Raw genomic sequence first — 17,741 nt, 5'->3', positions numbered from 1 at the left:
CAGACTAACACGGCTACCCCCCGACACAGGACTACCCAGAGTTGTAATGGTCAATGCCCACAGGCACTTTGGAAGAGGTATTAAACCTCATGCTTCAGACTTTTAGCCAATCAGACGACAAGGGATTAGGAGGAAACTTAACATGCAGGGCTGGTTGTCCCGACTCCCACGTCTGCCTAAGGGGAGCGTTCTTCACCTTCCTCTGAAGCAGCTGCTGCTGGCCACCCTTGGCGAGAGGACCGCGCGGTAGATGGCCCCCAGCTCTGTTCCAGGCTTGCTGTTGCTCTGCTCCTCCAGTGCAAAGTGGGTGTAAAATGCTACTAAATCAGCCTTCTACCCTCGTGTACACTGGCGGGGGCGTTTCGCATCCACGCTGCGTTGGTGAAAGCCAAGACACAAGGTGCAGGGCAACAGCCGTGGAGCAGTGGTGATGCAGATGCTGCAGTCATATGCTCTTCTGCTAAGCTGTTACATTCATCTCCAGCCTCCTCCAGCTCAGGTCTCTGCTATCTGCAGATGCATTAGGGCTTATGATCACTCCTCCGAGTGGTTTCCTGGGCAGGGCATTGAGGGGGAGGACACGCACAGCTTGATCTATTCCAAAGAGAAAGAAGAAGTGTGTACTGTGAGGCACTTTTTCTTTTTCTTGAGGGTATGCTTTCAGAACGAGGCACCTAATTATATGGACTATTCTGCACTATAATTTAAGATGAACTCACCAGACACATTTAATTTGTGGTCTAAGACCGATTTAACCTGACGTGAGAGCACCAAGAACCTGCTAGCCAAGTCCCTCGTGTCATGACCAGAATCAAGTTCATTTGGGTGCAGAGATGAGTTGCTTGCAGAATTCTACAGGCTGGCGTATGCAGACGGTGGGAGAGGGAGCTATATAAACCAAGAGCCATTAATGGTGACAGTGTGACAGAGGACGTACAGGCAGCCCAACTGGCTGGTATTGAAAACTGGCATCCGATGTGCATTGGCAGAGGCTAACTTCCAAGCCTGGGAAGGCTGAGATTCTAACGGCCGGGTCTAGAATCCGATATCCAACTGAACCTGCTGTCGTGGGCACAGAGCAATAACTTTCAGCTGCTCACTTCTGCATTTTTCCCACATGGAACAAATTGACAGTAAGCAAACACTCCACAGATAACAGGCTGTTAGTCACCCCACGTGTCATGAAAAAACCCAGCCCGTGTTGTCTGGCCTGACCAAGTCCCTGTGACCTACCATCTAAAGACCTACCATCTGTTCCAGGCCTCTCGCAAACACAGGCTGCTCTTTGGAAACCACCGTCCCGGTGAATCTGGTGAAGCGCTCTCCCTTGAAGTGTGGGTGTCTGCAGCTGTCTGGCTGCTGAGGAGTTAAGTTAGTTGCTTTGGCAGTGAGGTTTATGAGCTGAGAAATTGGGGAGGGGGGAGACGCTGGGGGCAGGGGGTGAAGCTGTGGTCAATAAATAACTGAAACGCCATGGTTACTGGGCAGCATATTTTCCTCTTTGTTTTGCTTCTGCAAACCTCCTCCCAGCCCCGCTCCATTCTCTCCCGGTCACTAGCAAGAGGCATTGGTTCCTTATTAACCATATTCTCCATTGTGCCCTGGGCTTTGCTCATTTATGTAGTTGGCAGGTCTTGGCCACGCATCGTTTTAGGGCCTGGAGGAGGAAAGGAGCGGGATTAGCTAGACTGAATTCCCTTCTGCTGAGAGGAGGCACTGGGCCTTCTGCACCTGGGGCAGAGGCTTGTGTGCCATCTGATACCAAGCGGTCATCCCGAACCAGCCTCCTATCTACTACTCCACAACAGAGTAAATACAACCACAGCCTTGGGACTTCGGCTTCCCTGGGATGAACCTAAAGAAAGGCAAGGGACAGGACCCCCCAGTTCGTAGCTGTCCCAGGTGGACAGGAATCACTAACAGCCTGAACTGGTGTCCGACAGAGTGAGGGCTCTCTGAGGCTGGATTTCCCTGGGACCAGCCCAGGAGAACAGCATATCTGTTGGAGCTAGTCAGCCAGAGGAAGGGGTGCCAGGCTCCAGCCACTCGGGGAATAATTTGCTAGCAAGCAATCGTGCAGATGGGAGGGGAAGCAGCTTGCTTTCTGGTGGCGAGGGCATTCGGCCACCTTCCCCTTGTGCACCCCCCGGGGCTCACAGCAAGCCCTGAGGTGACTGAGCTTTTCCAGCAGTGACAGTCTGTCTCTGGAAGGCAGGGCGAGCCGGTGCAGAGAGTGACACGGGAAAGGAGAAGCCCAGCAGCAGAAGAAATGTGACTGCCAAGGATTTCAGAGGCAAGAGGAAAAGCGCTCCTGCTGAGCCCCCTAGCAGGCTGGACACGTGGCTTCTGCCTGCCAGTTGGCCAGGAGAGCAGGTCAGAGGGGTCTCGTAAAGTGCTGGCCGATGGCATTTAGGGTCACGACTACCAGCGCATTGGCATGGCCAAAGCCCTTCTGGAAACAACCACCTGCCCCACTCGGTGACCCGCAGCACTTTCCTGATACTGGATTCAAAAGCTGGAGCTGCTCCCGGAAGGGTTATGACTCATCGTGGTCAAGGTATGGGGAAGGGGGCTGGATGATGTAGGCATGGAGCCTTGAGGGCCAAGGTCACCAATCTGCATCTAGTCAAGGTCGTTACTGACTGAACATGGTTACTGGCTGAGGATGGCTGGGTGGGCTACACAGAAGGCCTGCCGAGTCTCCATCTAGCACTAATGGTTAGGAGTCACCTTTAGAAAACAAACCACTCCAGCTGGCGGTCATGATGCCCTTTCCAGAAGCGTCAGCACAGATTAGGGACCTGATCCAAAGTCCATTGAAAACAATAGATGCCCATTGACTGCCATTTGCTTTGGTGCAGACTCAGGGGGCAGTTTACTTCTTACCTCGGAGATACCCCCTCCAAAGCAGGCTTGAGGAGCCCGGCAGTGGAGCGGGGTGGAATGTGCGCCCACAGAGGAAGCGTGCTCTGGCCTGTGGATTGCAGCTTGGATCATGGTTTTCCTTCCCCAGCATTCTGATCTCTCACTCAAGTCCAAAACAAAAATCAGGGGGAGGGTGATAATGGAAAGTGATGTCACAAGAGAAGCTGGAAGGTTGGAGGGGGAAAGCAGCAGATGTGTTTATTGCAAATGAAAGTCAGCCCTGCGTCTTTGCTTTGTTGACTTGCCCTTTCTATTTGCTTTTGTGTGGACTCTCTTGATGAATTATTTCACGATTATCGTATCCATTGTGCTGACACCTCCGGTACGAGCAGTGCCACTGGCAGATGGGTGGGTGACAGGGCGGTATGACATTGTCTCCTTGGCTGAGAAGCTCAAGATTAAAAAGAACAAGTTCTGTTTACTCTTTGTGGTTTCAGAGGAGCAGCCATGTTAGTCTGTATTCGCAAAAAGAAAAAGAGTACTTGTGGCACCTTAGAGACTAACCAATTTATTTGAGCATAAGCTTTCGTGAGCTACAGCTCACTTCATCGGATGCATACTGTGGAAAATACAGAAGATGTTTTTATACACACAAACCATGAAAAAATGGGTGTTTATCCTTTTTTTCATGGTTTGTGTGTATAAAAACATCTTCTGTATTTTCCACAGTATGCATCCGATGAAGTGAGCTGTAGCTCACGAAAGCTTACGCTCAAATTGGTTAGTCTCTAAGGTGCCACAAGTACTCCTTTTCTTTGTGGTTTGTTTAATAACACAATGGCTTTGCTGGCTAATCGTGGGGGTTTTCTTAACTCCAGCGGCTCGTTCTGGGAATTTTTACGTTTCCCCAGGTGAAATGTTGCTAATTTTTGCAACCGTGTTCATCAGTGACTAAACCTGCTCTTGCTGTTTGAAATATGCATTAGGCGAGCATGTCCTGGGGTAGGTGCTGCTTGGTGTCCAGGTAAATGTTACTCATTCCTTGGTGCTCCCTGGCACGGGGGACGGACTCCAGACATATCACTCAGAAGACAGGGCAAGGGGCCCTGGACTGGGAGCCAGAGCATTTAATACCTCCCCACAAGTTCCAGTCAAGCTGTTGTTGACTTGGGCTGGAAGTTGTTGCCATCTGCTGGCAAGCTGTCAGCCGATGTGAAATGAGTGGGGTGGTCTAGGCCCAGTTTCTCACGCGTGGGTGCCTGCCCCACACACGTCACCACTACCATTGTTGCCCACTGATTCTTCAGCAGAATGCCTGGGGTGGGGTTTTTCAGGGACAGCACTAAATCCCCACTAGCAAGAACACCCTCAGGCAAGCTCCCAGCTACAGAGGGAGGTTCCTGGCGGGATGGCTCCCTGCTCAACAGCCACCCCCAAGGACAGTCCGAGGCTCCCAGCTAAGTGGTGCTGACAGCATCGTCCCAGGACTAATGTCTGTGTATCCAGTATGGCAAGTGACAGCCCAGCCTAGCAGAGAGCATGTGCTAGGAACACTGTTCTCTGCTCTTTGCTGCTAATGCAATAATCACTCATTAATGCTCAGCATTGGGCTTTTCCCTTTTCAGGCCGAGCATGCTCAGGGGCTAGTTGGTGCCCTGTTCTTGTAGGGTGCAGGAGCAGGACTCCCCTGAAATGAAGTGGGTGGAGCTGCACCTTTGTACACCCACTATTGGAGTCTGGCCCATAGACGACAAAGCCCAGTGGGGAGAACCCGATGGAACCCTGTGGTTTGCCTGCCCTCTGCACCATCGCCGCTTGGCCCTTGACCCTCTGCAGTGATGATGGTCCATCCAGCTCCCTTAGGAGATCCCAAAATACTGCCCATTGCTCTGGCAGCTAAGCGTGCTAGCCCTGAAGAAGAGCTCTGTGTAAGCTTGAAAACTAAGCTCCAGAGTTTGTTTCTCTCTCTCACCAACAGAAGTTGGTGCAACAAAAGATATGACCTCACCCACCTTAAAATCATAGACTATCAGGGTTGGAAGGGACCTCAGGAGGTCATCTAGTCCAACCCCCTACTCAAAGCAGGACCAATCCCCAACTAAATCAAAAGTCTCCTTGGCATTAATGTGAGCTACAAGTGCATGCTGCGACAGGAACAGTCCCCAAAGCTTAGTCGTGCATTTAAAAACAAAACAAAACAGCTGGAGTGGAGGAAATTAAGCCTAAACATCATGAAAAGAAAAGATAATTCCAGGGCAAGAGGGGGATGTTGCAACATCCATCTCCTGGGAATAGTTGGTAATAGACCAACAGCAGGTTCAGTGAACCTGTTAGTAACATGAACTAGTCTGCAGTATTTTCAGACTCTTATGAGCACAAACTAATGCATTATTTACAAGATGCAAGTAACTCCCCCCTCCCCATCCTCGCCACCACTTTGTTGCCAAGGAAACGGCTTTGATTCTGTTGTTTCTTCCCATGTTTTTGTAAGAGATACTACACTGTGGTTAATGGGCAGTTGTCAGCAAGTCTGACTGGAGGAAGAATGTGTTTGCGTGCCTTGGGGTGGTGCATTTTGGAAGCAAATGACCAACAGAATCCACTTTCCCAAGAAAGCTACAATGAGTGGAAATGCAAAATGCTGCCACTGTATTGCCAAATATTAATGAGACAGAATCTCCCCCTCCCTCGCCCCCAAAGACCCAAACAGTGATAATGCCGGTGATCTCACAAATACAACCATGGCTTTGGCTTTCTTAAAAATAAGGTGTTGCCCAGTCCATAATATACTCCCATTAAAATTAATAAACAGCAGGTTTAAAACAAACAAAAGGAAGTACTTTTTTCACACAGGACACAGTCAACCTGTGGAATTCCTTGCCTGGGGATGTTGTGAACGCAAAACATATAACTGGGTTTAAAAAAGAATTAGATAATTTCCTGGAGGATAGGTCCATCAATGGCTGGTAGCCAAGATGGCCAGGGATGGAACCCCATGCTCTGGGTGTCCCTAAGCCTCTGACTGCCATAAGCTGGGAGTGGATGACAAGGGATGGATCCCTCAGTTGCCTGTTCTATTCATTCCCTCTGAAGCATCTGGCATTGGCCGCTGTTGGAAGACAGGACACTGAATTAGATGGACCATGGGTGACCCAGTATGGCCGTTCTTAAATTCATGTATAAATTACAGGTAGTGGGAATTTATTCTGTGACTCAGAAGGCCATGAGCATGTGAAGTTCACTTCCTGGCACTCTGGCAATTGTAATATTAAGCACAGAGTGGTTTTGGTTTTGGTTCCATACAGAGTCAGGAAAAGAGGAGAAAAATCCGTGACTTGGGATATTTAGGTAGAAACTTCAGTTTTCCTTGTTACTGGTCTCAGAACAATGTAAACCAAAGTGCTCGTAAAATCTGTGGTGCTGGGATCCTGACCAAGGTCTCCAGCTTGCAGACAAAAAAAATGAAGGATAAAGACAGGTCATCAAGACAGTAACTCTCTCAGCTCTCATTTGGAGTGAGGGGACAAGGTATCTGCTGCTGCTGCTGCCCTGCTTTCTAAGGAAATGCTGATGAGTGCAAAGGAGGATCTTCCTACCTGACAGCAATGAGTCATGAATGCCAATACTTGGCTCTGCCCAGCATCACAGACATGACAGCACGCATCTGATGAAGTGAGCTGTAGCTCACGAAAGCTTATGCTCTAATAAATTGGTTAGTCTCTAAGGTGCCACAAGTACTCCTGTTCTTTTTGCAGATACAGACTAACACGGCTGCTACTCTGAAACCTATGATTTAACACAGCGAGTCTTTAGCACTAGGATCTGCGTGATCCCCTGGCAGGGCAGACGGTCCAATCTGGAGGCTGAATTATGAGACTGCCTCTCCCACCCCCCCAACCAGAATAATATTGCTATGAAGGCAGCTGGGCTCTTGTGGCTTTGCTTCCCAGCATGTGTGGCTTCATGTCACAAACGGGGGCCAGGAATCCAACAAGAACTGGCCCAACCCCAAACCCCAGCACTTTGGGAAGTTTTTGGTCAACTTTTGGGGTTTGGGGAGCTATTTGAATTCCCACTTTTCTTTGCTCTTCCTGGTTTTGGCAGGAACCAGAGGTTGAAATTCCACTTTATCTGCAAACACGCTTTCTAAATGCTACACTGGAAAGTAGCTTTTCCCATGGAAAGGAACCATTTTTAAATACATCCCCATTTAAAAATGGGTGTGTGAGTCTCTCCTGGCGTTCAATTGCCCCTAACAAGTGTTAATGAAGCAACTGTTAATCTGAACTGTTACAGTTTTAAGAAGGCTTTGTGTGACAGCCGATTCCTATGATGCCTGATGAGTACATCTTGCTGAAATTAACTACCACAGTTCCAGTCAAAACCAGGCTGTATCACCAAGATGGAGGAGAATTTTGATAGCCGTTTATTGCTGGGAAGAACCTTGGTGTAAGGACTTCAAACTGCTTGGCATGGGTAACTCGAGAAGGAACCCAAACCAGGCACCCTTTGACTTTATGGGATGGGAGGGCTCTGATCCACAGCCCAAGACCAGACTTATGGCTCAGGCCCATCACTCTAAGTAAGGTACCTGCCGGTCCAATAGGTGCTGTCATATTCTCGGCTTTGTGATGTGCTTAGGGGTCAGGAAAAACCAACCTACCTCCTCCAAGAGCCTCAGGGAAGCCTTGCTCTCAAGAAAGAGGGGCAGCCTGTTCCTTCCCCTGAAGCCAGACAACTCTGCTGGAGTCAGGATGGTAGCTCAGCCTCCTCCACCCTATACCCTGTCCCCTTCCCCTTTGCAGAGGTTGATGCCAATAGCACCTCTAACCCTGCAGAGTTTTTGAGCTCCCTGAGCAGGAAGGTTCCTATAGTGACTGGCGTAGACCAGGGCCACACTTGCAGCCTGGCCCGCTCTCATGCACCTGCTCTGGGGCTGGGCATAATCTGGGCCTAGCTATTTACAGGTTTTCTTTTTGGATATCACCAGAAAATACTGCAAGCCAGTAGTTATCATGGTGCAAGCAAACACTCCGCACTATCCCTGCGGCACACTCTTCCCCGGGACCAAGACTCCTCCCCAGAGAGCACTAAGAAGACTACAACGGATGATATGTAAATCACTGCCACTTGTTATGATCGTTCCAGAGCCATCCCTGGGCCGGGTCCGGCACCTGGCTCGCCTCATGTTCGTCAGTGAGCTGGAACTGACTTGGGAGCAGAAGGGTGAGGGGGAAAAGCATGAACCTTTCATACTGGAGAATATGCAGCTGTCAGCCTCAAAGGGAACATGCTGCAGCTGTCAGTGCTGAAGAGACAGATGCAGGCAGAGCTGAGTGGCATCCTAATTCTCTGAGGCTGAGTCTATGGCACTGACCAGTGATATTAACACCTTGCCTGCTGGTGGCACCTTTTATCCACAGATCTCTGCACTTAACCATTCCGTAAGTAAGCCTAACTGCCCCACGCTACAGATGGGGAAACTGAGGCACAGAGGGGTGAAGTGGCTTGGCCAAGGTCACACAAGAGATCAGTGGCAGAGCTGGGAACAGGCTCCAGGAATTCTGTGTGATGGGCACCCTGAGCTCATCTTTAGATGACATGCCCAGGAAAGGTATTGCTCCCTATATGCTCGTTAAGTGCTAATAACTTAGCAAATGAATACAAGCCAGGGCTTTCCAGGCTTTCTACAGATAAGCTAGAATCCACACAAATCAAACCTTCTAAACAATTAAATGGTTTTCCAGGCTAAGTATGAAAACTGCATTATGATCTAATAATCCGTTTAAGCTAAAATCATATTGGGCAGGATTTGTGAGGTGTGGAAGAATGGCATTTCTGTCTCACTCCTTTCTCCAGTGAAAAGCATTTTGTGCAGGTGAAAATGCACCCCTGCGGCTGTCAGAAAAACACCATGTTCTTTTCTCTCAGCAGAGCGAGATTGTCATGCTTTTCAGTCCCTGTCCTGGGCTCAGTCTTGCAGGGGCTGCAACTAAAGCTGTCTGCAGTGGCTCAAGAGTATAAGGACCCCCCCAGGCTGACCGTTAGGAACCTGGGCACAAACCCCACGTTGTCTGTGAGTTCTAAGACTTCACCAACCCGTTATCAAGTGTTCTCTCCTCAGGCACTATAACACCCTAAACATGGGAGTCACAAACCGTCCCTTGAGTCCTCCAATCTGTCTCGCCACCCCGGTGAGCCTGCCTTTGTGACAGGTGATCCCTTACACCCAGGAACACAGCAATGCAGGTCACTCCCAGTCCCAAAGGGGCAGTGACTTACCCTAGGTCACTTGCACATTAGATCTCACACCAAAGACAGCGCTTGTAGCCAATCCTATAATAAACTATCTAAAGATTTATTAAATGGAAATGAGGTATTTACAAGCTTAAAGCAGAAAAACATACACACACAAATGATTTACAATCTTAAGTTTCAAAAAGTATTAGAAACTTCTAAAATATGCAAACTTTAGACATCCTTTAGGGCCAACTGAGGCTAAGGTCTGGGGATCTCTTGCTTATGCCTTGAAACCTTGTCCTCCAAAGTCCAAGCAGCATGGAACTACAGTTTCTTTTTGTTACGTGTTTTTATTCCGTTTTCCCCCCTGTGCACTGAGCTGCTGGGAGGAATCCACTCATGTGACTCATCTTCATGGTGAGGAAGTTCAGAGCTGCAAACTCTCTTGTCCTCTTTAATGTCCCAGTTTAGTCCGTCTGGTATCAATGAGCCTTCCTTGGGGGCCAGGGCATAACTGTTGTAGATCACCACTTTACACTAGTTAATGTCTCTCTCTCCTGGCTGGTGCTTTGCAGTGTCAGAGATGCTTACAAAGCAAATGTATGAGATCAGTGCAGGCAGCCACTCACCAGCATTCCATAAAGTCTCAACACATTCTTATATCCTAACACCCATTTGAACAATACTCACACACCGGTGAGCCAGACTGATTCCAGCCATGTATTTGTCAGTGTGCGGTGGAGACATGAGGCCCTTGGCGTGAGCTGGTCTGCCAGTATCACACTGAGTACTTTGGCCTCGATCCAGAAAAACATATCAGCCCCTGCTTACTTTTAAGTATTTGCATAGAATTTCATGTACTTAAAGTTCACTGCTCTGCAGGTCCGAAGGAACCATTAGATTATTTAGTCTGGTGTCCTGACCATAGAATTTCACCCAGTCACCCCTGTGCCTGTATTTGGCTAAAGCATATATTCCAGAAAGGCATCCAGTCTTGGTCTGAGGCCTTCAAGAGCTGGAGAATCCACCACTCCCCTTGGTACTTGTTCTAATGGTTAATCACCCTTGCTGTTAAAAATGTGCTCCTTCTATCTAATTTGAGTTTGTCTGGCTTGAATTTCCAGCTGTTGCTCCTTGTTGTGTCTTTCTCCACTAGAGTGAAGAGCCCTTTAGTGCCTGGTATTTTCTCCCCGAGAAGGTACTTACACACCGTAATCAAGCCACCTCAGTCTTCTTGATAAACTAAACAGATTGAGCTCTTTAAGTTTCTCTGAGTTAAGGTCATGCTTAAGTGCTTTGCTAATCAGAGCCAGAATGCGAGGCAGCCTGCAGGGTGAAGCAGGCCTCCCCCTGAAAAGGCCCAGCAAGGACAGCATGCAGAGGACCGGTTACCCAGGATAATGTTGAAGTCTTTCTGTTTTCTTTAACTTTATCTATACCAGGGTGTCATTGTCTAGGCTCCTCTTGGTTTATAAAAAGCAGCAGAGTCCGTAATGCCCATGCATCCCCTCCACTCTGCCAGCAGTGCCAGTCTGGATGCCCACTCCTGCCTTTGTGCATCTTTCCATGCTGCCCATGACTATTCAGATCCCTCTCAAAGACTCCCTTCTCCTGCCCGGCTCACAAGAAGAGATGTTTGGGGCTAGTTAAACAGAAAAAAAACGTAAAACACCCACTCGTAATGAAGTGACTCCTGAAAATTTCCTCACCGCTGGATCTCCCAGTGTGTCCCGTCTTCTCTTTGCCCCTCTGTGACGAAGTGGGACTGTTCTTAATGTTTCCTCTGAATAGTGTGGGGGTGCCTCAGTTTCCCCTATGCAGTTCTTAAGTATCTAGGTGGTGGGGTAAGGGTGTATGATCATTGCAGAGCCCTAGAGGGCAGGTGTGTGCAGGGGTCTGGACACAGAGAACGGCCGACACCCTGTTTCCTGGCAATTGATGGCCTGGGCCCTTCCCCCCTGCAAGGTGAGAGCTAAAGGGTTGGAGAACAAAGGAATCAGGTGACCTCCTGGCCCGGGAAAGGGGAAAGCCCAGAGGAGGAGGGGCTGGAGAGAGTTTCAGTTTGGGGCCGGCTGGGACCTGGAGTGAAGTGCAGACGTGGTTGTCTGGCTCACTGCCCCCCAAAATGGACCCAGCTGAGGGGTCCTGTTCTCTGCACCTGCAAGCTCTGTTTTAGATCATGTTCCTGTCGTCCAAGAAACCTTCTGTGTTACTAGCTGGCTGAGAGTCACGTCTGACTGCGGAGTTGGGGTGCAGGACCCTCTGGCTTCCCCAAGACCCTGCCTGGGCGGACTCATTGTAGGAAGCGCACAGAGGGGCAGAGGATGCTGAATGCTCCGAGGTCAGACCCAGGAAGGTGGAAGCTGTGTGAGCTTTGTGTCCTGAAGACAGGCTGCTCCCAGAAAGGAGACTTCCCCAGAGTCCTGCCTGGCTTCATGGGGAGCAGTTCCAGAACATCGCCCAGGGACTCCGTGACACCCTCTTTAGACAAGTCCTGGTTTGCAAGGTGCTGAGCACCTGCCGCTCCGCCTGCCAGGCTGCTCAGCAGCACTCTGGAAAATTGGGCCCAGTGCCCCTTGGGCCAGGGAGTGTCTTTCTGTTTTGTGGTGCACTGTCCCAAGCATAATCATGGCGTCAAACAAAGGCTGCTGCTAATCCAGGTGTCTGTTCTTCATGCATAAGGAGATGGGCTAGATGGCTCCCACTAACTGTTCTGCATTTGATGAGGAACACCAGTGAAAGGTTTGGCAGCCAAATACAATGGAAAGAATCTAAGCCACTAACTGTGTGAAAATGCTTTTCTCCTTCTGTCCCAGTCTGAGGCATCTGCCCCAAGCAAACCACAATGCATCTGATGAAGTGAGCTGTAGCTCAGGAAAGCTTATGCTCAAATAAATTGGTTAGTCTCTAAGGTGCCACAAGTCCTCCTTTTCTTTTTGCGAATACAGACTAACACAGCTGCCAGTCTGAAACCACAAATATATAGTGTGTTGTTAAGTGGCCAGTCTGAGGGGGGAGCTGAAATCACTTACACGGCACACTCCAGCAGTTATTACGATGCAGTTTGTCTTTGTAAAAACAAAAAGGAAATTGAGCATTCCAAAAAAAATAAAAAATCCACCACGTGAGAGGCTGGGAAATGCCAGAGCTGAGATTAGTCTAGATGGGAGTAGATCTAACCAGATCACAAAGCCCGAGCATGACATGCAGGAGAGCTGGTGACAGAGCGTTCTCCATCGAAGGATTCTAGCTGCACAATAATCTTCCAGAGGAAGCCAGAGGCTGTGCATCTTTAGGAAATGCTGCCAACCATCCGGTTTGGTAAAGCAGTTCCACCCACAGACAGAATGGCATTCACAGCAGCAAGCAGCCCTCTGTGGCCCCTTTAGAAAAAAACACACCTACCCCAAACAGAACTTTCTATAGCCCAGAAAGGGAGAAGAGCTCCATGAATCCACTGGGGGCTTCATCATTCCCAGTCTACTCGGTGGAAGGCGCTCAGGTCAAGGGCAGCAGTAGGTACCTACCCCAGAGAGAGAGAGAGAGAAAGGGCTACAAAGTAGTACACTAGAGAGGGAGTTTCCAGCTCAGGGCAGCTGCACGGCTAGGATTTGTTCTGAGGATCCTAGTGAGCGCTCCATCCCCAGGCAAGGTGGTCTTCTAGCTTCACAGACCTCACCAGGCCTAACTCATGTCTTGTTAAGTCTCTACATGCTCGCTCTCCCTCACTCTCTCTATTGTTTTTTGCCCCACCCCTTCTATCCAGGAGGAATTCAAACCCTCCTGTATGTCTCCCAGCCCTGAGCAAGCCTAGACATCAACCAGGATCAGGGATATCTGACTACGTTTAAGTCTGGGGCCCCCATGCGTATCTGAAGAGGCGCCTTCAGAAGATTGTAGGAGCAGGTTGGAATACTGTCCCTGCCACCCGAACACAGCTCTGGAGGGATGATTTATGACTTCATTCATTTTCTCTAATGACATACAAAACCGGCCTTCATCTTTCCTCCTGCGCTTTACAAGGTCAGTGACTGGAATCCCAAGACAAAGTGAAGCACAATGAAACTCTTTCAAAGAGCAATATTTCAGTTTTATGGCCTGAGAGATATACAATTCCATTTTCAACATGAAAGCAAATGCTATAAACAATATGTTTTATCTTTGATCTGCTGGGTCATCAAAGCTGCATTTCTTGCAGGTAGAGTTACAAGACAATAAATACAGCCCTTTAAAAGCAGTGCCCTCTTTAACAGATGGCGCTACATAATATGGGAGAGAGGGTTGTAAATCACATCAGAATGTGTTGGTTAGTGGATTCCAAAGAGCGAGAAATCATCCGCCTTTGCAAACAAACTTGGAAGGGTTGGGAAGGCACTTCAGCAGAACTGTAAATTCCATGGTCAGGAACCTACATTACAAGCAAACACCTGTGCGGCGTCAGAAAGGATTTCCCTACCTATCGACAGAGCTGGGATTAGGCCTTTGATCCTGCCTCTTGCACTATGACTGTTTAGACTAGAGGAACTATAGGTACTGGTTTAAGCAACTACCCAAGGAACCAACAGAAATCAGTTGCCAAGCAAAGATGGTCTTGTTAAAGGTAAATATGATTATACTGGGATCCTGCTGCAGCTTTGGGTTTAGATTTAGCTGTGATCCGAACAGAAGTTGGGTTGGTCAGCTGGGGACACTCATCTACATCTAGTCAGATGCTTCAGCTCACAATACTGCCTCACATCTAGACTCTGTAATAGTGTAATGGATATTGTCCATATAAAACCAGAGACAGTATCATGTTCTCCATTGGTATCTGAGCAGTATTCCAGGCAGAGCTGGAGCAGGAGTAACTAGCATGCTGAAGGGAGGTGGTAGAAGGGTCCAGTTTCAGTTTGCTGCGTTCCCTCAAAGCATGAGGGTTTTAGGTGAGCTTGTTATCTGGACTTACATGACCGGTCTCGGGAGGTTTGGAGTGGGGTCTCAGTAATACAAGGACCCCACTTTGCAGTCAATGGCTGAAATGCCAGATCACCAGCCCAGGCCCGCTGACAGCAATTCCGGGCCCCAGGGCAGACCTGGCAATGGGCCCCCACACACGCACAAGCTGCGCGGATGCTGGTGCGGTCCGCCTGACATTTGGGCGGTGCTGCACCTGCGCTGGCTGGTGCCCAACGAGCTGCCGGCTGGGCGCGTTCTTCCAGCTCGGCCAGGGCTTCCACATGCCCGCCCAGTAGGGTTGCCAACTGTCTCATTGCGCAAACCCAAAGACCCTTGCCCCGCCCCCTGCCCCGCCTCTTCCCAAGGCCATGCCCCGTCCCACCCCTTTTCCGAAGCCCCGCCCCTGCTCACTCCAAGCCCCATGACTCCGTCACTCACTCTCCCCCACCCTCACTCATTGTCACCTGGCCGGGGCTGGGGTGTGGGAGGGGGTGTGGGGTGCGGGCTCTGGGAGGGAGTTTGGGGCAGGAGGAGGTGCAGGGGGCAAGCTCTGAGAAGGAGTTTGGGTGCAGGAGGGGGTGGAGGGTGCAGGCTCTGGGAGGGAGTTTGGATGCAGGAGGAGGTTAGGGAGTTGGCACTTACCTTGGGTGGCTCCCAAATTCCAAAGCAACCGGCACACCCCTCTGGGAGTGGCTTCTAGGCAGGGGGCCCAGGGGGGTCTCCGTGCACTGCTGCCCACAGGCACCCCCCCCCCGAAGCTCCCACTGGCTGCAGTTCCCAGCCAATGGGAGCTGTGGAGTCGGCGCTCAGGGCGGAGGCAGTGTGCAGAGATCCCCCCACTGCCCCCTGCCAGAGGCCACAGGGATGGTGCCGGCCATTTCCAGGAGTGGCACGGAGCAACCAGTGGGAGTGGGCATTAAGCAGCTGGGGGCCCCCAGGCCCTTTTAAATCGCCCTGGCCCCTGGGCAATTGCCTCCTTTGCCCTCCCCCCGCATCCCCCCCATTGGCAGGCCTGCACCAACCCTACGAATAAATGATGCAGCCAGAAGCCCTGCTGCAGGAATGGGATGCTCAGCTCTCATGCGTCCTCAGCCAAGCTAAGAAATTCAATCTCTGTGTTGTAAATCTTGCAAGCCACATGAAAGGGGGCTGAAGGCAACTTAAATCCACCAGCATCTCCAAACCAGAATTACTAAAATGCAGTCAGGTTTTAAACCCTCCTCTTGGAACAAACGGAGGAGGCTTCCAGGTGCCTCAGGGACATGTTGTCTATAAATCAAAGTGATTAGTGGGTTTATAAAGTAGGGCCCACATTGATCTGGGCCTGAGCGCAGAGATAGTGTGCTGTACAGCTGGCCTATTGACGAGCCAAGGAGCCCTCGTGCTCTCCTAATGGACTGTGATATATTTGCAGAAGCATCTTATTAGATTGTTGTTGTGTCTCCTCTCCTGACCCCAAGAATCATTAAATCAATTGGCCTTGTTCAACCTTCATTCCATTTCAGAGCAAACTCTGGGGGCCCTAGCTCGGGGGCTGCTGCCCATACAGTCATCAGCTGGGTAACAGCAATCTGTACCCTGATACTTTGCCTTGGCAGCTGCCCTGTTGTTATCGTTCCAAGATATTGCATGGCTCCCCTGCTGAATGGCAGTGGATTCTTGCCCACTGTTTACCAAGCAGCCATTCGTGGCCGCCACCTTTTGCAGTCATTCCTGGGTCCACCCTCGAGCGGTGAATGGTAGGTGTGTCACACACTTAGCTGTCCTTCCCACCAGTCCCGACCCTGGGCTCTTGCAGCAGGTGTTGGGAGGGACAATGCAGATTTCTTGCCTCCCCTTATCAAGCACTGGGACCCGTGTAGCCGAGGAATGCATTCTGGGGTGACTGGGGAATAGAGAATAAAGGGTATATTGCTCAAAATCAGGTGACCCTGGGCTATTGTTTGCATTTTCCCCCTAATTACTTGAGACTTCAGCATTATCAGCTGCCAGAGGCACAGCATTCCCCACTTTTTGCCTTGGGAAACAGCCAGCTTGACGGGGGAGACTGTTCCCCAGAGGGTTTTTATACACTCCAGTGGGAACTGGCTTTGCTGGGAGCTCCATTCTTTCCACAGGAAGCTGAGAGGTTCTTCCAGGAGGTGTAAGACACCCGTCTGCTCTACAGCCCAATGAACAGAGCCGTGGCATACATGGTCTGCTCCAGTGCTCAGAGAGATCAATCGGAGGCTTTCTGCTGAGTCCAGTGAGAGCTGGATCAATCTCTCAGAGTCCATCAGTCTCAGTCATCCCCTTTTCCAGAGCATGAAGAAATATACTAGCCCCCATCCATCTGAGCCCAGGAATCCTGCTGCTTGTAGGGAAACGAGTGTGCAGTGATGCCTCTTCCGTTCCTGATCTCAGCCGGGAGGCAGCCAGCTCTCAGGAGGCAAGGAAAGGCCGTTCACACACAGCAGAGCTTCTCCCTGGAGTCTGACACTGGTCAAGGCCTTGGCGCCATCCCAATTCTCAGCAGCTGAGGATCTGGCCCCTTTAATTTATATAGAAAACGTGAAACTTTTTTGTCAGTGTCCTTAACAGAATACGAGAGCTACGTGTGCCTGGACCCTGTACTGCAACCGTGGAACAGGCAAGCACAGGGCAAAATACAAGCTTGGGTACGTCTCATCTGCTGCCAGCAGTGAGGTTTGGGTTCAATCTACATGAAAATTGGGCTCTTTCTGTAGAGCCTTTTTCAGTTTGACGGAGAATGATATGGAAGAACCAGGGGACAGATGGTGCTATTCCTGGCAGCTATTCAGAAGTGAAATGTGATATATTATGGATGGTACTCCAGCATGAGGTGAACCAACTATTTCCATGATGCACTTCAGCTCTTAGACAAACACACAGACACAGCGAGAGAGTCAGGCTTATGTTGTTGTTCAGAGGATGTGGTTGTGGATGCTCTAGCCAATTAGAATTCACAGCATCTGCAGGTCCTGCAGCCCCTCCGAGGCCTGCATTCCTGCTCTTTTGTTGTTTGGCTCCAGCAGATACATGAGTGATTTTGGCAAGTCTCTCACTGAGTTCTATTCTATCTGAAACTCCATCCAGTCCCAGTGTCCCACTCCTGGCTGGTGGGGGGGCACACTGCCGATTACACACGACTGCCTAACATTTTGCCAAGTCTGCTGAATAGCCCTTTGCACGGGGCCCTGGTGAATTTCTTTTTGGTGTCTATCTCCGAGGCAATCTCTTTAACACCTCCCAATGCTCCTGGGACAAGGGGTGTGTGTGTGTAAAGGAGAGCGAATCTGCTGCGGGACGAATGGCAGCACTGGGATAGCAGGTTTCATTTTCATTGGCTTGTTAATCTTTTCTCAAATTCAAGCAGATGGATGCACATCCTTCTGGAAAATGAATAATCTGGAGTTTCACTATTGAGAAGAAACTATTGCCTTCCCAGTGCAGAATGAACTGTGTTCTCATTTGGTTTCTTTCCCCTATTATTTTAGTTTAAGGACGCAGCTCTGGTGCGGGGATGGGAGGGAGGGAGGACTGAGTCAGGGAAGGCAACAGAGGCACAAAGTACCTGCTAGAGGAGCGATCTCTCTCTGTGGGTGGGAAAAGGGAATCGGCAAGACTTACGCCAGTCAGAGAGAAGAGCTCCTGTTGTCTTCCACTCAGTAACTGATAATCATGTTTTACCTTCCTATGGA

This window comes from Natator depressus, chromosome 26, assembly GCF_965152275.1.
Source record: "Natator depressus isolate rNatDep1 chromosome 26, rNatDep2.hap1, whole genome shotgun sequence".
Classification (NCBI taxonomy): domain Eukaryota; kingdom Metazoa; phylum Chordata; order Testudines; family Cheloniidae; genus Natator; species Natator depressus.
This window is presented reverse-complemented; position numbering follows the sequence as displayed.